The 23475-nt window shown below is 36.5% G+C and overlaps 1 pseudogene; it reads left to right on the forward strand.

The window, feature by feature from the left end:
- Positions 1 to 2592: 2592 nt before the first annotated feature.
- LOC122144214 lies at positions 2593 to 4218 on the forward strand (annotated as a pseudogene).
- Positions 4219 to 23475: the final 19257 nt, after the last annotated feature.

Raw genomic sequence — 23475 nt, forward strand, 5'->3', positions numbered from 1 at the left:
AATTCATAAGATATCTATTGTTACTAAAAACACTTTCTTGTTTCCTTTCCCTGCTAGATTTAGTTCCATTTCATATAAAATTAAAAGCATAACACATTAAACATAACATACATTTGAAAATGAGGTAGAAAATATTGTCATTATTGTAATCCATTAAAATAAACTTACTATACATATATTATTTACTACTAATTTTGTCCTATGTTTTTTATGATGTATACTTTCCAAATAAAGGAGAATCTGAGCTGTTTGTACTGTCTTCCGGGTTTCTCTTGATAAAAAGAAATATATGGGATAATCTTTATATTCTTTTTATGTGGGGGGGGGTGTGCTGTACATACAATCAGGCTTATTGCATGTTATGCAAAATCTCATTAAACACACTTACACTTAATGATACTTTGGTGTTATTGGGTCCCAAAAGTTTATGAAACGTTGTTTCTTGGACATGACAGTGAGCCCTGTGGCGGGTTTGTTTTAGATGGGCTTATTCTCTAAAAGGACAATCTAAATACAATGATTATTATCATTATCATTAATTATTATTATTATTTGTGTTTTGGGCATGGTGACTTTATTAGATACTGTTGTCTGAGATATTAGTTATAAGTTTTATATTAAAATAGTGGGAAAACTACAGCAAGTTCATATGCATTATAACAATACAATTGAGGCGCGACTTTCAGAGTTTTATGATAGTCAATCACTGTTTGTTGAATACCATTGAAATGATCAGTGTAAGTGTTGTAAAATGAATACTACCTTTTATTTTAGCAGACCCCAAGTAAAGCCTGAATCCAAATTGAATATATTGTGCAAAGCATATTTTGAGGATTATCATCCAGGCATTCAGTTAATGATGTATCTAGATGTTTCTATGCAAAAGTTTATTCAGCGTACTGAAATATCTCCAGTGACATCCATTAAAAATAAAAAAATAAATCCTTTTGGTCTCCTTGCCAGTTTTACCACTGCATTAATTTTGTTTCCAGTAACAGTGGGAGGCTTCCTTTAGGCAAGGGACTCTAAATAAGCATGGTGGAACAGCTCATAAATGAAATAGAAAACATGAACTTGGAAACTTTAAAGATTTGTGCAAAGTTTAACAGTTGAAATGTTGTAGTGTATAATTTTTGTGTGAGTTATAGTTGCTGACGAGGGGCCATAGCATCTGGGTATGCAGGGTATGGGATGTGCATTATGGCCTGGGCAGATTGGGGGTCTGCCGAGGAGGATCTTTTAATTAAAACAAGGAAACTAATTCTTAATTCATGGCCAACATAAATATGTATTTTTTTGTCTGCATGTCATGTGCAGGGCTCTTTGAATTTTCTGGTGTGCATTTGTATTTTTTTGCACCCCACAGCTGCCATAGGAACTGCCTTAGAACTGTCATTTTTAACTATATGTGCAAACGCTGCATTGCTGCGGCCAAATAAACAATATAAAAATAAAAATTAATATAAAAAGAATAACAAAAAAAAAACTGCATGAGGTTGGTAGCTAGCTAGTTGAAAAGATTGCAACACTAGCTTCAGTGACACCTGGATTGTTTTAATTCTCTTTTTCATTTTAATTCTCATCTGTTACTGTGGCTTTCAGCTGAGCGCACATTTTCAAAACTGAGGCTAATAAAAAATTATTTGCAGAGCACCATGATGCAGAACAGAATATTTGAAACTAACCATTCACCTGAGAATACCACAAATCCTTAAATTAAACACCAAGGACTCTGTGATGAATTTGCCGAAAGAAAGGCCCAGAGAATGCAACTGAAATGTAGTGGGTCCATGGCTGACTTGCTACACCCACTGCTGCTGACTAAATATGTATATGTCATTAAAATTGCTTAGGTTTGTTCAGTAGGGATAGAGTTTATGCACAGTACAACTTTTGTTTAAATGAGTCATTGGAATAATTTAAGGTTATTAATAGTAATGTAAAGGAAATTTGGCAGCTTTGTAAATTGGTTAATACAGTAGTTAGCAGAGGTCCTCGGATGTCTTAAATATAACACCCCCATTTTTGACTGCAGAGGAAGAAGTAACATTTACATCTCTCTAGATGCAAAATGTATTCTTAAGAGATTGTGTGATCTGTTTTTTGGTCCAATAATTATCTCTGTCTTATCTGAATTTAACAGAAGCAAATTATTGGCTTTTACCTATTTAACACAGAGTGTTATCTTAGATAATCTGGTAATTTCCACCTGGTCTTGTTATAAATTCACTGCAATTTTTATTTATTATTTTATTTTTATTTTTATTTTTTTTGTTAATCTAGCCACTGGGCTAAAAAAAAAAACAAAAAAAAAAATAAAACAAAAAATTATCTATGAGTTTGTGGGAGGATGCTCAGCCCTGGCAGCTTTTTAAGAGCCTGTCTACAGCTGGACCATACTGTCTTTCCCATGTGATTCTAAAGATAACTGAACAGTGTTTTAAGAATTTGTGTTTTTAAGAAGTATACTGCCTAGCAATACTTGACACTGGTACATGCAGTGGTGAGTGATTGGCCAGTCATCTTAGCATCATTCTCATGAAAATGAACAAAGCTCTGGTAGTATTCAGCTGGGATTCATTGTGAGTGAAAATGTCACTGCTAAAGCTCTTCAGTTTTCATCTAATATTCACAGTGTCTGTATTCACTCCAGCAGAAAGTGGTAAGTAAAAAATAAGAGGTAATAAAGTAATATAAGTAAATATCAACAACAATTACTATTTTATATGAATTGTTATAAGTAGTAGTAAAAGTAAAATTACTGAAATCATGCTACTGCAACATTTCCTTAAGAAGGGCAACTCATTCTAATGGTCCTTTGGACTCTCTGAAGTAGATATTACTTAAAAAAACACTTTTTGAAAAGACAACCAAGTACTGCAAATGGATGATGTATCCAAGTTCTTCTGTTTCTATACTGATTACATAAGTATTTGACAAAACTGATTGTTCTGTATCTACATTCTTTTCAGCTAATGAATATTTCACAAACCGTTTGGTTAAGATGCATCTACAGCTCCCCTGATCTCAGTGATATGGTGTTTATTGACAGCTATTATTTCAATAATATCTGTTGACACAGTTCAACAGCACTCTGGGGAGGTTTGTGGGGTTTAGTGAGTAATGGAATGAGAAATTGCAGAGTTCTGGAACAATGACACCAGCAGTCTGCAGTAGAGATAGCTGGTGTTGATACATTCTGCAAACCTAATGCTCCAAAATTATGACTTACAAATCCGTGATAAAGCAGGTAAGGGGTCAAAAGACTCTTCTCTGAGCTTTTACTCTCACACGTAGAACTCTTTTCTTTTAAAGTTTCTGTTATTTTTACAGAAGCATTTACGCTAATATTTAATATGAAAAATGTTTTAATATCAGCATGACATTAATGCCATTTTGAAATGTAATTTTATGTGAAAAATATATAGTAAAAATAAAAAAAGTAAAAACACACCCTTCCCACACCACCGACACACACACACACACATACATATGAGACATGCATTTGAAACTGTGGTGTTTATAATTTTATTCTTCTTGATTCAGTGAAACCAAAGGTTAAGCTCAGTTCAGTGATGCGGGCTGGTGGCAGACATCCAGCTGTGTTGATGTGCAGCGCATATGAATTTTATCCTCCACACATCAAAGTGTCCTGGTTGAGAGATGGTAAACTGATGACCTCTGAAGTGACCTCCACTATGGAGATGGCTGATGGGGACTGGTACTATCAGATTCACTCTGAGCTGGAGTACACCCCCAAATCTGGAGAGAAGATCTCCTGTATGGTTTGAGCATGCCAGCTTAAGTAAACCCATGATCTATGACTGGGGTAAGATGAGATACTCACCAACTCTCATTTGTACTACATTTATAAATGGTATATTTTGACACGCCACTGTAGGATCAAATAGAAAATATGAAATAGTCCTCTTTTGCTCTCACCCATACTTATATTTGTAAATATTGTAATAATACAAAGTGATGTGTTGTACAGACCCCTCTCTTCCTGAGTCTGAGAGGAAATAAATCGCTATCGGGGCCTCTGGACTGGTACTAGGAATCATATTGCAGCTGCTGGACTCATTTACTACAAGAAGAAATCAACAGGTTGGTTTAGTTTAATTCAAATTTATAGTAATATGTGGACATTGTCTGTCTATGCATGTATTTTTTATTATTTATTTTGCTTTGACAGGGAGGATCCTTGTACCTAATTAGGGATGGTAGGTGTCTTATTATGTATTTGATAACTCAGACTCATTGTCAAACCTCAGTCACCATGATTAATAATTATTCAATTTCAGATCCTCATACTGACTCCATGGGACTAATAATGAAGCATTACCCTTTATCTCATCTATCAACACAATCCTAATTTCCACAATCCTTGATATTTCATTTCATGTACAGCATGCAATGTGGGCAGTATGTGTTGTGAATGATGTGTGAAATATAGAGATAAAGATTATTGTTCAAGTTTATCTCTTGTACACAATAATGCACATACAAGCAAAGAATTGTTTAAAGTTGAAATGTAAAATCAAGCCTTTGTTGCTATGCTGAATAAATGATACCTGTACAATAAAGCACATCTAATGAGCATATTTTACTTATAGGCATTCTTTTGTCATGATTTTCATGTACATTCAAGTGATAAAGAAAAGTTTTTTCACAAACTTTTTTAAAAGTTATATTCAAACTAGTAGTCATATTGATAGACTTCACTTACTTCTATGATCAGTAATTTTAGACGTTAGGCTTTAAAACTGGTGATTTAGTGGTCTTTCTAATATTTGCAGCACTGTTCTAGAGAGATAAAAACTTAATGAAAAATGCTATGATTAATAAGCAGATGTTAAAGGTAAGATAAAAGTAGTATTTGGCTGATTACAGGTTTATCACTGAATGACTCACCTTGTGAGTAACAATAATTTTAAAACATTTGAAAACATCTAAAAAAAATTATGCTGAGAAATGTTCCCTATGTGCATCTTTAACTTAATTAAAGTTTTTGTCTTTGTTTTTTTGTTTTTTACAATTGCTATGTGTTTAATTACTTTTTCTAAAATCTTGATGTAACAACACACATAAAAACACACAATTATCCAAATAGATAAAGTCTTGTTCATTAAATTTTATCTAGCATTTTAAAATTCAAAATGGCAAAAAAGAAAACAAAATATAATAAAATAATAATCTTTTTCTTCCAAAACACAGCACCTTTGACTCAATATCTAAAATCGTTCAGTCAAAAAAAAAAATAGTACTTTTTCTATTCAACAATAACATCATAGTCAATCATAGCATTACTGTCAAAATACTACAATTTTTCAAAACGGCTTACAAACTTATAAAACTTACAAATAGTTTTTCTTAAGGCACACTCACACCTCACACTCATATACTGAATCTTTAGAACAACCAGTCTGCAAAACTGCAGGCACATTTAAAATGTAAAATTTAAAAACATACTTTTTGCAAAATGCTAAACACTGTTCTCTACATTAGACACCTCATTCAAAAAAAAAGATAACAGTTCTTGTTTTTACAGTTTTTCTCAATCAATTTGACACATTTCTCCAAATGAATGTAAATGCTCTCAAAACACTGCAAACTAAACACACTCTTATGTTGGCCAAACAGTTCAATTTTTGGCTAATGAAAATACAGCTTTGACATCAAAGGAATCTGAAGGATCATGTGACATAGAAGACTGAAGTAATGGCTAATGAAAATACAGCTTTGACATCAAAGGAATAAATTATATTTTAAAATATTGTTTTAAAATATTCCCATTATTTTAAATTGAAATAATGTTCTCAAATATTAACGTATTTCCAAAACAAAAAAAAAAAAAAAAAAACATAAAAAAAATAAAAAAACAAACTTCTTAATATTCTTAATATTAAAAATCTTGATCCCAAACTTTTGACTTGTAGCGCGGTGTGTGTGTGTGTGTATATATATATATATATATATATATATATATATATATATATCCATCCATCATGACCCATCCCAAGCTCTAACCTGGGAGTGGAAAAACTTGGTCGAGAAGAGGAATTTTGAGATGACTGTGGCTGGCTGTACTGTCTCTGTCTGTGTGGGGCTCTAAGCTGTTTCCTCACGTTGCACAGTCTTTCTTCTAAATACCAGTTGCAGGGTGGAGATAACGACCAGGTGTATACCATGCCTTCTGCAAAATATATAAAAACAATATTTAAAAATCAGGCATAAAGGGGGGAATGGTTCTCACTGCCAGTTTGTGATTATCTTTTAATCATAATGTGTCAGCACAACTTACATATCCATGTCCCTCACTATTTTTCAGACAAGGAAACTGGCAAGTTAGCACCAGAGCCATCTCCTTTTTTTGATCTCAGCTGTTGGGCTTTACAAAGAAACAAACATATGAACATTCATATAGACCTTATTTGTGTAGTTTTATTTATTAAAGAAAATTTGTCAAGTGATTATGCTTTAATACTTCTACTCACTTTTCCCCAAATCTCTCCATCATATTGAGAAACCAACACCACACCATCTGACATTGCTCCTTGAGGCTTAGGTATCTGTCCTTTCTAAGGATGTTATTAGCGCTGGTCCTCCAGATTTTCTAAGTATTTCTCGTATATCCTGTAAAAAGAATGTAGAAGTATAGACAAACAATCATAAAATAATTGTCTAGGATTCAAATTCAAGTGTAGCACAAGTCATAATTACAAATGTGGAGTTGCTTGTTGTTCTCGTCTTGCAGCTTTGCACTATTGTCTCAGTTGGTGTTGGTTGTTCATTTCTTACAGGCTGATTGGGACATGATTGATTGTTGATGGGGCTATGGCCCAGAGACTGTTTAAAAGAAGAAGAAGAAGAAAAAAAAAAGTAAATATCAAGCATTATTATCAGCAATCACTAAAAATTACAGTTCTGTGTACCTGTATAATAGATGTTCGGTGTATCCATGCAGAATTGGTCTCACCCTTCCCAATTCTCATACATGTGTATTTATCTACCCAACCCCGCTCAACCCATAGTGACCAGTGTGTGAGAACTTTATTGTAAAGAGGTGCTTGTATGCACATTCTGAGGCAAATGAGTCTGGTTAAAAGGAAACCTAGAGAGGAACTGAAATACAGTGGCATTAGAGCATGGAGCACTAAAAACGCCGATACCTTAATGGAATGTAGGATTGGTCATCATCACAGTCAAATGACTTAACTGCATGTAATGGTGAAAATCATGCAGTTTTTGACTTTAAATACAAATGAGGGAACAACTCTTGGAAGAGTGTATGGTGTTCTTGAATAAGACATCTGAGATATATTGTGGCTTCTGGGTCAGGGACAGGGAAAATATAATTTCCATACAAGACAACAGTAGAAGCAGCAATTCCCAGTGCTTGTTGTCATGGTGGTATTAAGTCCACCTACCATAAGAGGAAGAAATCGTAAATAGGCCACCACATTTGTGCTGCAGTTTGGCGCGTTGTGGTGCTGGGGTTTTTAGTGCTTGGATAGACAGGACTGATGGTTTATTGCACCTATGAACAAACACCATAATCAAAGCTTTTGAGCCTATAGTTGAGAGTATTAAGGGTAATGTGGCCTTCAGCTATAAGTTTGACAGGACTAGTTTCACCTCTAGTGGGGACCAACACCCTCTAAAATATTGTGCATGATATCTGGCATGACATTCTGAAGAACACTGAAGAAATGCAATCTCATCTAGGACACCTCTTCATTTAAGGCCAGTTTCTGCAGGATTATTGGTCTGTAAAATCCTGGTTGTAATTCACTGCATTGCGCAGCAAATCTGGATCCTATGCTGCCTGGGTATGAAGACGGGGTTTGTTAATTTTGCATAAACGACAGACACTATTTGCTGCAAAACTTTCCTGAGAAACCAAGAAGAGAGTTTAGGGCAAGATTGTCTCCACATACTTGGCCAACACCAACCTTTACAGTACCACGAAATTGTTTCTGTCTCAACTTGGAATCCATTTTGTTCTAAATCCTTCAAATCATTAACAATGCATTGAAGAACCATATTCATGCCATATGTCTTGACATTGTCTGACTGTACAAGGCCAACAGAAAGCATGCTGACAAGGAAGACAACAGCTCAGATGGTAAACATCTGATCTGAAAGTAAATTAGGCCCAGTTTGTGAATTGTAGTCTTGGAGCCCTATAGGATTTACAGTTTCACAATCATCATTATACAGGACGACGAGTGGAATGGAAAATTCTTCAGAAAACAGGTGGCTGCTTTTGTAGAGTTCACCATCAATGTAATCGATGAGGGCTTCTTCTTCATTTTGCTTGGTGCGCGCAAGGATTTTTTCCATGGTACCTGGACTTTCTAGGATTTTTTATAAGAACGTGTTTCAATGGTACATACTGAAAGGTGTCCTGGACTGCTATCTGCTTCACACGTCCAGTAGATGCTTCCAAACGCTGGACATATGAAATTCCTGGAAACTGTTGAGTTTCTGGCTTAATGAAAAATCCTGTAACAGAAAAATATTTCATCTGTTTATAGTCAGAATCCAAGGTTCAGCTGCTCTCTCAAAGTGGTTTTTAAGGGTTCTGACATCAGGCCAATCTGAGTGGCCAAGTCAATCCAACAGAGCCATTGTCTTCGTCTGCAAGTTTCGTACAATATCAGTGATCAAAGTAGATGTGTGCTTCACCATGTAATTAATTGCAGAATAGGTTTGATTGATTGTGCTTTAAGCTTTGCAAGAAAGTACGCCACTCGGTATGTGATATCTTCCTCTGCTAAATCATCCCAGTTGTCAGTTTTCCCATCAGCCCCAGAGTCAAATGTTGTTGGTGTACTTGTATTTTCTGATGGTGACTGTGCTGGAATATGTTGGTTGGTGCGAATTATCTGTTGTGGAAGTGCTGTATCATAAATATGTTCTTTTAATATGTGCCTCTTATATGACCACAGATAACTGAATGTTCTGTTGCAGCCATTCTCACAACATCTGAAGTATATGCTAGCACTATTAATGCCATGAACCAAACTTAGATGTGCAAAAAGTTATTTGTGTGTCTCCTGAAATTGATTGGTTGCATTTGAAACATGTGTGATGAAAAAGTGATCAAAAATGAAATCATCATGGTTTTAGTATAAACTTACTCCCAAAAAACTCTGAATGAAGCTTCTTGAATTTAACCCTGAGACCAATTCTTGGGATTAGTGCAGCAATGCTGGTGTCATCCAGTAGCATAAAAACTTTGTTCATCCACTCCTTCCTCTGTGATAAGATGAAGCAGAAGAAGAAAATATTTACAGATAAACTAGGAAATTAGTTAAAACTGCTCAATTATGGCAAAAAATATAAACAATTATTTTAGTCAATACTGAAATCATGATTATTTAGCATAGTTATTGGTTTTCGTTATGAATAAAGTCTTTCATGAAAATTAGCAATTATAAATATCAGGGAAGTTTCACAATTATCAATACTTAATTAAAAACTAGTACTAGATTAACTAATGTGAGCAAATTTGACCACCCTTTACCCTTTGTGTGATTTGGTCATTAAGTTTGGAATTGTAGGGAGGAACAAAAGTACACTGTAAATGAAAGGAAGCTTTGTTGGATGGAATGCGGCAGCAACACACTTACCATTTCACCTCATTTATCTTTTTTCATAATTGTTGGAAGTCATAGGTCTAATTAAAACTGAAAACGTATCATTATTTAAAATAGTTTACTTACCTTGAAATGTTTCAATTAACTGGCAGAAATTCCATTGTCGCAATTTTTCCTTCACGAAAAAATCCATTGTCTAAAACATAAGTATAAACACATTTTAGTAAAACACATTTAAAAAACATGTCAATCAGTCATAGCTTCATAAGAGAAATGGCTGTAATTAGAGACTATTCTAATAGATGCATAACAATATTCAATATGAATAAACCATAAAAAACACTTTTAGTGTACAATTACTTAGTGCTGGTGCACTGACTTCTAATAAGACGAATGGGCTTCTGTTTTACGCTCCCTCTTAAACGTCTGTTGTAGGAATAACGTTATGTAAATTTGGGGCACTGGTACAAATTTCAGCTGAAAGAGTGGATTGCCTCACGGCTGCACTCTTTCGTCTGGGTTTTGAACTTTTATAACAGAAAATTGCAGCTTCATTCAAACGCTTTTCACTGAATCTAGTGTCTGTCGCATGACTGATGTGTGAGCTCAGCTGCTCGCGCAGCTTCATTCACTGGTCCGATCCGATAAATGGGTCTGTGTGGCTTTTCTAGCTTAATACAATGATTTCGTCAACCTTTCACATTTCACCAGACATTGTTATTAACGTTACGTAATACTTATCTAAACAGTTTTGCTAGTCTTTCAGCTAATGTTTTAATTTATTAATGCTAGCGCAGTTATATACATAGCATTAATTGACAATCGATCTGATTATCTGGGGGAAACAAACGGACTAAAGGGAATTAAAACTTTTTTAACGTATAAAAAAACAATAATTAACATATCAGACACATTACTTAATGTTATGACAGTTATATACATCATAAAATTATATTAACAGTTACAGGCAGGCTGGCGCTGATGTCTGCGGAGTCACTGATTGGACCGTTAAAAATTTGAACCGGAGTGAAGTAAAGAGGGGAAGCATATTAAACCCAAGAGTTGGGTTATAACTATAAAAAAAATAACCCAACGATAAAAAAAAATTACCCAACAAATTCTAAGATAACACAGTGACCGAATATGTGTAACCCAACGGTTGGGTTAAAAAAAAACAACCCAAACGTTTTATTACTGTGTATAGATCGCAGTATGGGTTATTTTATATGCTATTTGTGCAGCAGCAGCATGTCTTAAATACTCATGGCACCATATCGCCGTATGCATTGGCAGTAGCAAGTTCCTGTACTTGCTTGAAGCAGCAGCAATAATCAACAACTACAGCAATAACCAACAGCAGTAGCAATTCAGCAGCAGCAGCAGTGTAGCAGATATATTCCGCTAAGACCACATACATTAACATTGTCGAGACGTGCCACATCTCGGTAAGTAGACTTTCACGCGGTGTCCCGATGTTCTGTATAAAGTCCATTATATGCTCTTAATTAATCAGACAGGCTCCTTAATGTTTGCTGGATTTTGTTATCTCTACTACTATTTTTGATTAAAAAAAAACACTGCTAGCTGGGGTAATTAAACGTTAGCATTACCTTGCACTGATCTTCGATCAGTTTGTCATGTTCATATTGGTGGAATTAATGGAAGTAGTAATCGCCACTGTACTTCTATTACAGCACCATAACAGCAACCCTTACTGAGCTTTTACCATGGCTACTGTGGTTCTACTGTTGTATTTTTGTAACTAAAACACAAACAGTTTAGTACAATAACTGTAGTTCTACCTTGTTGTGTATTGTAAAAGCATAGTTATAGCAACACTTTGCCTTAATGTTAAATCTTTTTATGTAAATGCAAAAATTGTATTGTAATTTTAATTTTTTTTTTTTCTGTCTTGCGGTTACTTCAGATCCCATTCCACTCACCCTTTCATCTATTCCATCTACTCCAAACTAACTCTTTCTCTCTCTCTCTCTCTGTGTGTGTTGCATGCTGGGACGGAGGTGATGGTTGAGAGGCACCTGCGGGAGTGTTAAGTTTCATAACTTGGCTGTAAAAACTGGTGTCTTTGGGCTGAAGTTCCATAACTTGGCTGTAAAAAAACTGGGGGGATTTATTTATTTATTTTACTTCTGCCCATTACACCACTGCATGCTCCAGCTACAAAGGTGACAATTTCCAATGTGCCTCCATTTGTTAAAGATGATGCGATCGTACGAGAATTAACACGGCTTGGTAAGATGGCAAGTGATGTGAAAACGATTCCTTTGGGTTGTAAATCCACCAAACTTAAACATGTCTTGTATTTCAGATGGCAAGTTTTCATGTTTTTTTCATTTCCTACTAAAACACTGGACGTTTGATTTCTTGAGTGACGTGTGGAGAGAGCTCTTATATGGTTTATGCGGGTACTGATAATTTGCATTGTTATGAGTGTGGTGATATCGGCCACAAGAGACTTTCCTGCCCTCAAAAACAACGAGCAGAGGAAGTTGCAGGAACATCAGGGTTGTCGGGGTGAGAATAGTGAGACGAATGTGGTGGAAACAAGGCCGCTAAGCAACGTAGAGACTCGAAGAGAGGAAGGACAAATGAAAGAAGATAGTGATGATGGTGACTGAGTCGAATTGAATGTTAATGCTGCTGATAATATTGAAAATAGGAATGAAGGTGTGTTTAATGGCTGTATTGTTACTGTGGCTTTGAATCACAAAGATGATGAGATGAAAGAAGTTGATAAAGGTTTAAATGATGAAGTAGAAAAAGAGTCAGAAGATGAGAGTATTAGAGATGGCGATTCATGCTTTGATGTAGATATTGGTAGATTTGGTGATTTTTATTCTGTTGAACAGATCAATAACTTTCTGGATGAAACTAAGGGGAAGTCTGTCGAGATTGAGGAGGTTTTTCCCGACTTGGATAAATTTTTTGCATCTGTAATGAAAGTTCATAGAGAATGTAGTGTTGAAGTTTTTGTCGCAATTTTTTTGTTTGTTTTAAAATGCTTTGGTTTTGGTGATAAGCTAATATCATGGATAAAATTAATGTATAAGGGATCTGAGAGCATGATTAAAGTAAGAGGTGGTTTTAAGTGTACCAGTCAAATACAAAAAGGAATTAGACAAGGATGCCCAGTGTCTGGCCAGTTGTACAGTTTGGCGACTGAACCTTTATTGTGTTTACTAAGCCATAAATGGTAGTTTTAGGAATGAGTCTATTATATTATCTGCATACGCTGATGATATAGCTGTTATAGTACAACAGTGGAATGATGTACAGATTTTAAAAGAGGCTTTAGAAGTTTATGAAAGAGCTTCTTCTGGTTGACTCAATTGGGATAAAAACTGAAGCTCTGTGGTGTGGTTTCTACCAAAGATAGTAGTTTGCCTAAACTTCCTAATAATATTCAGTGGGGTTAAACTGGGTTTAAATATTTAGGAGTGTTTTTTAGGTCAAGATGAATATAAAAAGAAAAATTGGGAGGGTTTCTGTACTGTACACAAAACACAGAACTCAAATAAAATAATCTCATCAAATCAATGCCATAAAAGGGGGAGAGGACTGATTGTCAATAATCTTATAGCATCAATGCTATTGTTAATCCAGGAAATTCAAAGGCTACTTGTGGACTTTTTTTTGGGTCTGGTCAGCATTGGCTGAGAGCTGCTGCTCTCTATCTTCCACTTCAAGAAGGAGGACAAGGACTGATAGATATTCGGGCTAGAGTGGCAACGTTTCGTATGCAGGCTGTTCAGCACCTTTTATATCATCAATATACCCTTTTTATCTCAATGTTTTTAGATCTATGGAAATTGTTTTATGTTTAACTGAAAAAAAATCTGGAAGGCCAAAAACTTAAACTTGATGGCCAGTGGGCAGCCAAATTAAAAAAAAGATGGCAATACTTGCAAAATTATGAATTCTGTAGATTTGACTGTTAGCTTTATTTCAATATATGAAATTGATTTTATTTCTTGAGACTCGAGCCTATTAACAAAAAGGTAACATCACTATACTTAGAAAAATGCGCTATAATGTAATAAAGCTTATTGCTATTTGAGTAGATATGATATACAGTAGTGGATAAGAACATAGTTTTTAACTTGACTGTATACTCTTCTTTAAAATGTTTTGTTCTCTTTTCTCAGCTCCATAAATTGGGAATTACTGGACGTCTCACCGATGCTTTTTATTATTACACAGAGAGGCCAGCACCTCTCTACAAAAGTTTGGTCAAAAGTGCATACTTTCAGAGCCATTTACCATTTACCATTTACCAATCATGCAGAGATTTTATGAGGCTGTTATAAGAGGTATTTATTTGCACATTTGCATTTACAATTTGAAAAAGCTCTTCTTTTACTTATTCATTTTACCCTTGACTTGTCCATATGATTATAATGTCATATTTTAAAGAGTGCATGCACTGGCATAACTACTGGTAGTGCAAGTGTTTTTATTAGTATTTGTATTAGTATTTATTAGTATTTGTATTAGCATAACTGTCTCTAAAAACTAATATGAATTTCTCATTATGCTTCAATTCAAAGTTTATTTATATAGCACATTTCACAGCACATATGGTTCCAAAGCCACTACAGAGAAATGTCATGGCCTAAATCAGATATCATTAACAACTATACCAAACAGTGCTTTACACATTATTACAATCAGTGACAGGTATACTCTACTAACTGGGAGTGCCTTTATAACAAGATTAAGAGAGGAAAACAGAGCCTATTAAGGAAAACAGATTATGGTATTTTATACTAAGGTTTCTCTTTTCCCTCTTAAACTTGTTAAACACCTGTTGCTAATGGAAAGAGTGTATAAAGCATTTGTGACATAGGTGTTATTGATGTCTGATGAAGGCCTTGAAAATGGCTGAAACATTACTTATTTTAAATGAATAAATTTCAGTCTTTTTTCTTTTAGGCTGAGTGTTGCAATTTTCCTTAAGTTGAGAACTTTTGATTTTTGGTATCACCTCCTCTTCAGTTGGCTGTTCATATCTTTTAAACCTTTTTTGTCAAAAGTACTGTAATAACCATATCAGTAATTAATATTTAGCTATAATGTGATACGTTTTATGGTTAATGTCATTTATTCAGTTAATTTCTTTTAATGAAAGTGTTTAATGAAAGCAGTTTCTGCTCATAACTAAAATATAAGGACAATATTTGAGAGTTTTGTATGTCGATCCAAATTTAGAGTCATCTGAAGTCTTTGCATTTGTCAGTGTCACCTGAAATCTTTAGTAGGACTACAGTCAGTAGTTTCCTCAGGTTGGCTATCCTGAGGTATAGGGCCCTATCATACACCCGGCGCAATGCGACGCAAGGCGTAGCACAAGTGTGTTTGCTAGTTTCAGTCCGCCGCCGTTCGCATTTTCCCGTCCAGCGCCACGTCGTTTAATTAGCAAATGCATTTGCGCTCATTTATGTGCTCATGGGCGTGCTGGTCTAAAAAAAGAGGTGTGTTCAGGCGCATTGCTATTTTAAGGAGCTGAAAATAGACTGTGCCATAGCGCGTTGACTTTGCTTATTAAACACATTGAAACAAAACACACAAACATGCTTCAAGAGCGCGTTGGAAGAAAATGCGCCTCTGGGCGGGTCCACAGTGCGCGTTGACTTTGCTTATTACACACAGGAATGCGCATCACACAAACATTCCAAATATTCATCCCACGCCTTCTTCACCTGAGCTTTGGTGGATTCCTGCTTGTCCCGTAGATGATCTGCTTTAACTTCGTGCACGAGCAGATCGGTTTTTCTTCGGTTGAGAAGCGTTCAGCTTTTCCGCCAACAAATTCCACCATGTAAATAGCGATCTTGCTCTTAAAGGGAATGGGAGATGACACTCTAGTTGGTGTATTGAACGTTACGCCCATTACTCATTAAGAGAATAGGGACAACCCATTCCAAAAATGCGCCCCGGCGCACGGACCGTTTTTCCATCGTTAAAATAGCAAAAGTGGATTTGGACATGCCCTGAGTGCACCTGCACCGTGCGCTTTACACTTTGGGTTTAGATCGTTAAAAATAGGGCCCATAATCAGGAAAAACAAAAAGAAAAATTAACATATCTGCAGTTCATTGCATTTCATGCAGAGGATGGTCAGGTGTACAGTATTTGGCACTATTTTATACAGTTATTGTTTGTATATCAAGATGCAGTGAGCGAATGCTGATTTATGTTAATATGGTGTGTCAAATGTGAAAATGCTCCAGCTTCTTTAGTGCTATTCTAGGTGCTATCAACAGAGTTTTGTGACCTTAAAGAGCGTGATGCAGTGTAGCATGATAGAAGATCAGTTAAATGCAAAGGAGCTAGAGCATGGGTGCCCTACCTGCATGCAGAGTTCAGATCCAACCATTAAGTACTCCTGAAGATCTTAATTAGATTGTTCAGCCACTCCGTGTGTCTATAGACACGCAGAGGCAACTCTGCCTCTGTGTCCAGTGACCCATACATACATGTAGACAAAACATGTTGACTAAAGACTGTTCTTTTCCCTAACCCTCCACAGGGAACAACTCCACCTCTATGTCCAATGACCCCGCCTCTGTGTCCAACAACTCAGCCTCTGCGACCAGTGAACCCATATCTGTGTCCAGCAACTCTGCCTCTGTGTCCAGTGACCCCACATCTGTGTCCAGCAACTCTGACTCTGTCTCCATCGACCCTGCCTTTCCTCTCAATATTCCAAATGTGTACTACAGGCCAATAAAAAGAAAGCAGAGACAAACACATAATGGTAATTTTTTTCCTCGTTTGTAATACTTATTGTTACACTACATTGTCCATTTGAAAGCTATTTCAGATAAAGTTGTTTAAAAGTTAACAAATAACATTTGAAAAATATATTAAAAAAACAATTTCTTTTTGATATTGTTTAAATCAATTGTAATTAATTGTATTACTGCATTACAGAATGCTCACATAACAGCCAGGATGTGTTCCATGGAGAGGTTGTGAGGAAAAGAGTTGGGGAGGGTGGTCAAGTCAAGTCAAGTCATCTTTATTTATATAGTGCTTTAAAAAAAAAAAGATTCAGTCAAAGCAACTGAACAACATTAATTAGGAAAACAGTGTGTCAATAATGCAAAATGACAGTTAAAGGCAGTTCATCAATGAATTCAGTGATGTCATCATGCAGCTCAGTTCAGTTTTTAAATAGTATCTGTGCAATAATTTGCAATCAAGTCAACGATATCGCTGTAAATGAAGTGTCCCCAACTAAGCAAGCCAGAGGCGACAGCGGGAAGGAACCAAAACTCCATCGGTGACACAACGGAGAAAAAACCTTGGGAGAAACCAGGCTCAGTCGGAGGGCCAGTTCTCCTCTGACCAGACGAAATCAGCAGTTCAATTCCAGGCTGCAGCAAAGTCAGATTGTGCAGAAGAATCATCTGTTTCCTATGGTCTTGTCCCAGTGGTCGTCTGAGACAAGGTCTTTACAGGGGATCTGTCTCTGGGGCTCTCTGGAGCGGACGTGGAGGACTATAATGTAACAAGAGCTCGTTCAAATACTGAGGTGCTAAACCATTCACGGCTTTATAAGTAATAAGCAAGATTTTAAAAATCTATACGATGTTTGATAGGGAGCCAGTGCAGTGTTGACAGGACCGGGCTAATGTGATCATACTTCCTGGATCTAGTAAGAACTCTAACTGCTGCATTTTGGACTAACTGGAGTTTGTTTACTAAGCATGCAGAACAACCACCCAATAGAGCATTACAATAGTCTAACATTGAGGTCATAAAAACGCATGGATTAACATTTCTGCATTTGACATTGAGAGAATAGGCCGTAATTTATATATACTTTTGAGATTGAAAAAATGCAGTTTTACAAATGCTAGAAACGTGGCTTTAAGGAAATATTGCTATTAAATAGCACACCTAGGTTCCAAACAGATGACGAAAAATTGACAGAGCAGCCATCAACTCTTAGACAGTGTTCTAGGTCATTACATGCAGAGGTCCAATAATTAACACCTCTGTTTTTTTTCAGAATTTAGCAGCAAGACATTACTCGTCATCCAGTTTTTTTATATCGACTATGCATTCCGTTAGTTTTTTCAAATTGGTATGTTTCGCCGGGCCTCGAAGAAATATAGAGCTGAGTATCATCAGCATAACAGTGACAGCTAACACCGTGTTTCCTGATGATATTTCCCAAGGGTAACATGTAAAGCGTGAAGAGTAACGGCCCTAGTACTGAGCCTTGAGGTACTCCATACTGCACTTGTGAACGATATGAAACCTCTTCATTCACTGCTACGAATTGATGAAGGTCATACAGTATAAGTACAATTTAAACCATGCTAATGCACTTCCATTAATGCCAACAAAAGTGTTCTAGCCTATGCAAAAGAATAGTGTGGTCAATAGTGTCGAACGCAGCACTAAGATCCAATAGCACTAATAGAGAGATACAACCATGATCAGATGATAAGAGCAGGTCATTTGTAACTCTAAGGAGAGCAGTCTCAGTACTATGATACGGTCTAAATCCTGACTGGAAATCCCTCACAGATGCCATTTTTCTCTAAGAAGGAATATAATTGTGAGGATACTACCTTTTCTAGTATCTTGGACAGAAACGGGAGATTCGAGATCGGTCTATAATTAACTAATTCTTTGGGGTCAAGTTGTGGTTTTTTGATGAGAGGCTTAATAACAGCCAGTTTGAAGGTTTTAGGGACATATCCTAATAACAATGAGGAATTAATAATAGTCAGAAGAGGATCTATGACTTTTGGAAGCACCTCTTTTAGGAGCTTAGATGGAATAAGGTCTAACATGCATGTTGTTGGTTTAGATGATTTAACAAGTTTATACAATTCTTCCTCTCCTATAGTAGAGAATGAGTGGAACTGTTCCTCAGGGGATCTATAGTGCACTGCCTGATGATACTGTAGCTGATGGCTGCATGGTTCCAATTTTATCTAGTATCGACTTTAGAAGTAAAGTAGTTCATAAAGTCATTACTGCTGTGATGTTGGGAAATGTCAACACTTGTTGATGCTTTATTTTTCATTAATTTAGCCACTGTATTGAATAAATACCTGGGGTTATGTTTGTTTTCTTCTAAAAGAGACGAAATGTAATCAGATTTAGCGGTTTTTAATGCTTTTCGGTAAGATAGGTTACTACCATTAGGCAGCTGTGGCCTAATGGTTAGAGATTTGGACTTGTAACCAGAAGGTCGCAGGTTCGAGTCTCGGGCGGCAGGAGTTGTGGTGGGAGGGAGTGAATGAACAGCGCTCTCTTCCACCCTCAATATCCATGGCTGAAGTGCCCTCGAGCAAGGCACTGAACCCCCAGTTGCTCCCGGGGCGCTGGATATAGCTGCCCACTGCTCCGGGTGTGTGTTCACGGTGTGTTCACTTCTCACTGCTGTGTGTCTGCACTTGGATGGGTTAAATGCAGAGCACCAATTTCGAGTATGGGTTACCATACTTGACAAATGTCACGACTTTCACTTTCCCTCCAAGCAATACGAAATACCTCTAGTTTTGTTTTCCTCCAGCTGCACTCCATTTTCCGGGCTGCTCTCTTTAGGGTGCGAGTGTGCTCATTACACCACGGTGTCAGACTGTTTTCCTTAACCTTCCTTAAGCGTAAAGGAGCAACTGTATTTAAAATGCTAGAAAAGAGAGAATCCATAGTTTCTGTTACATCATCAAGTTGTTCTGAGGTTTTGGATATGCTAAGGAATTGGGATACATCAGGAAGATTACTTACAAAGCTGTCTTTTGTGGTAGAAGTGATGGTTCTACCATACTTGTAACAAGAAGTAGAATTTACAGTTTTAGCTATATGAGGTTTGCACAAAACTAAATAATGATCTGAGATATCATCGCTTGGCTGCATAATTTCAACACCATCAACACATCAATTCCTTGTGACAGTATTAAATCTAGAGTTTGATTTCGACAATAAGTAGGTCCTGAGATGTGTTGTCTAACCCCAGTAGAGTTCAGAATGTCTATAAATGCTGATCCCAATCCACCTTTTGCATTATCAACATGGATATTAAAATAACCAACAATTAAAAACTTTATCTGCAGCCAGCACTAACTCAGATGTAAAATCAGCAAACTCTTTAATAAAGTCTGTATGGTGCCCTGGTGGCCTGTATACAGCAGCCAGCACAAACATCACAGGGGATTTATCATTAAAATTTGTTTCTCTGGATAATGTTATATGAAGCACAATACTTCAAACGAGTTATACTTGAAGCCTGCCCTCTGAGAAATCCTGAAAACATTGTTATAAATTGAAGCAACACCTTCCCCCTTACCTTTTGGACTCATCTAAAATAAATAACAGTAATCTTGGGGTGTAGACTCATTTAAAATAATGTAATCTTCAGATTTTAGCCAGGTTTCTGTCAAACAGAGTGCAGCACTTTTAAATTTTCTAAGATGTCAGGCGCTCTGGCTCCCGGTAAACATTGGACTATGGTGGCTGGTGTCTCTATTTTCACGTTCCGTACAATAGAATCGCCAATAACTAGAGCACTTTCATCAGGTTTCTCAGTGGGTGCATCTCTGAGTGGGGAGAACCTGTTTAATGTTTTGATCGGAACAGAAGAGTGGTCTTTAGACCCACAACTATGCCACCTCACAGTCACCCAGTTGCCCTGCTGCAAAGGCCCTGTTACCGGAACCGAACAATGTACAGGACTCCCTGAGCTAGACGCATCCAAAGCCGTATCTAGAGCCCTTACATTCTTACTGTCCTCAATTAAATTAAATCTCTTATTCTGAAATCTTCTCTGTCAGCCTAACTATTTCCCTGGATATATCACATGTGAATCCCTCATCACCGACAGAGATAGATAAACTATACATGTGGCAAGCAGTGCAAACAACAATAGCAGGAGAAGCCATTACTCACCGTGCTTGAGGAAAGATTCTTAGCACAGTTGTTTGATGAACTTGTGAAAAACCGGAGAGAGAGAGTAGAGTAGCGAGAGAGAGGAGAGGAGGAAAGAAAACAGCGATAGGCACAAATGGAAATGCTAATGACAAGCTAACGAGTGCTAACGCGATGCAGGTGCACTGCACTCGCGGATTTAAAATAAAAGTGAACGATCAAATTAATCATATTAGATTGATAGATAATATCAGAAATATGGTGGGAATTAAGTTATATTTTATCACTTTAAACAACAGAGAGTGATAGTAATATAAAGATTCTACAGAAAAACAAAGCTACACAGAGCTACGATCACAAAACAGCAGCAAGGCAAGCAGGAAGCAGGAATAACCAATTAATAAAAGAAAAATGCCACGAAATTACTAGTTTTAAAGCCTACAATGTATTGTAAATGTATTAATGTTACATGTAACTTTTCAAAATGAAAAAGTAAGTTAACAGCACCAGTAATTGGCAAAATCCCCAATCCAATTTCACTGTACAGTAACTTGCCCAGTTATTATTTTGTTAGGTGGACAAGTCCATGGAAATATCAGCAGCATAAATCTTTTTCTTTTTTTCCTTGTCCTGTTTACCTTGAAAAATGGCTTGAAGTTTAATGATATAGCATAGATATTGATACATTTGTGTCTGTTTGTTCTTTAAAGGGAAGAAAATATATTTTTCCGTTGGCAGCCTTGCACATCCTGGTAACTATAGACATATTTTTGGTAGCTTATTTAACCTCATTGTTTCCTAAGAAATTGTACTTATCCATGAACTTTATGGTCAGTTTGACCTTTATACCTTTAATTATAATAAAAAAATAAAATAAAAAAACATGTTTGGTAAATGAGGGTAAGACTCCCTCCCCCAACACTCTATTTAATGGAAATTAAAACCATTTTGATATTTAAAAAGTTAATAAAATACTGATTGGTTATTGATGTAACACTGTTAGTGTGAAATTTAAAGATGTTTGTTGTCTGTATGTCCCGACTACTTCATTTTCATTTCTTTTAGTTTTAGAAACTAAAAACAGCAATAAACAACAAGCTATTTTTTCATTATTATGTATGAATTGGTATTGATTTAAAACATCACATATGAAGGAATTGATACCTCTTTCATCTGATCATGAAGCCCCACTCACTGTTTATTATTCATGCCATTTGAAGCAATAAGAAAGGTTACTGAGAACGTAATTAGTGATAACATGATTTGTGAGAGATTGCATGCCATCAGTTTTCCATTATTGTTATTTTTATATTAATTTGCATTACTTGAGATTTTTATCCAAACTGAAGGGACTGTTTTCAATGCATTTATCACTTAGACAGTGTTACGCCCCATGGCTCGAAAAGGACGTAACAAGAATAGGGACACACAAGAAAGTGCGGATAACAAATTTATTAACAAAATATAACTAAACAGAAAGAAACTGTGTAGCATGAAGCAGTCAAGAATCAGTGGCGTAAAGTTAAGTGAATGCATGAGAGTGTAATGGTCTGTAGTAATGTTGGATGCATCACGTAAAACAAGGTTTTTTGATTCGGGTGTAGGACCTCGGCGAACAGTCACACCAATAACTGCAGACTCGGCTACTTCTGCCAAAGGAATTAAAAGAGCATATTTCCTCCCATCTGCACAATCTGAACACCATTAATTATTAACTAAAGAGTAACAATGCTCAGTTGTATCTCAGCATTTAAACAAAGTGATAGCATGATTCTACAACAGAGGACGTCTGTCCCGCTCATCAGAAAACTAATCATGAGCTAATCATGTGATGCGATATACTGAGTTGGTTTCCTGTCAGCGTTGTTGTTTTCCAATTAAAAGAGTTGACGACATTAACTCTTTTCACAAGATACAAGGACCCTGTGTATCAAGAAGCATCTCATGTATGGAAACCCCTGCGGCCCCACAGGAATCATTAATAATTAATGGAGCTCAACACAAAGGATCCATACAGGATCCATCCCATGACTCTGCTTCCTGCTTGGTTGTGAAGTTTTCTACAAACTGAACTTTTCAATAAATTATCTCAAAAGGACAACCATTGAGAAATCTGAAGGTTTAATTATATTCACAAATAATATGTTTTATGTCTTATATATGTTTGATGTGTTCAAATGTAATCGGTGCAAATTTAATCAATGTTTTACTGGTTTTAGCAGATAGTGCTATTAAATGTCTATAAGATATGGAAAGTTTAGTGTTGAACGAAAGCTCATGTTATTTGCTTAAACTTGGAGCTAATGAAATGTCCAAATTCTGTATTGGGTGCATATTATGACACTTTATAAGGTATTAACCAAAGTTCCACAATGGAGTTCATCTCACATGACGATGTCACAGGATGCTTAATCAATGCACAAAGAGAAACAGTACGGGGCATGTCTAAGTTCTGCAACAGCATCCCATTGGAAGATCGCGTCGTGGGATGGACCAAATCCTCTTGGATAAAACCCCAATGCCTGAACTAATTCAGCGCACGCTTCCTTCTTCGCCATGGCTTGTACTACCTACTCCAACGCTGCTAGCGTTCTTGTCATCCAGAACTCAAAACACTCTGTTGAAACTTTGTGACTGCCGAGAACCTTTGAAGTCCTGCAAACAACAAAACTCTCAGAAGAAATCGAAGCTTCTACGTAACCAGGCAACCAACCAATCACCAGGAGGGTTTTCCCAAAAGACGTCATCCAAACGACAGATCTGCAACCAACCCGAGGCGTGGGGATTCCCTGAGACGAGGCAACAAGCGAATCTCCAACTCCGCTTTTCAGCGCAAATGCAAGTAAAACAAACAAACTTCATTCCTTGCTGAAATAAGTGCAGACTGATCTTAAGCAGTAAAGATAAGACACATCTCTGTTTTTGTGATTTTCTTGGTGCGATCTAACGAATAACTTAC

Source organism: Cyprinus carpio, unplaced genomic scaffold (genome assembly GCF_018340385.1).
Source record: "Cyprinus carpio isolate SPL01 unplaced genomic scaffold, ASM1834038v1 S000006617, whole genome shotgun sequence".
Lineage (NCBI taxonomy): Eukaryota > Metazoa > Chordata > Actinopteri > Cypriniformes > Cyprinidae > Cyprinus > Cyprinus carpio.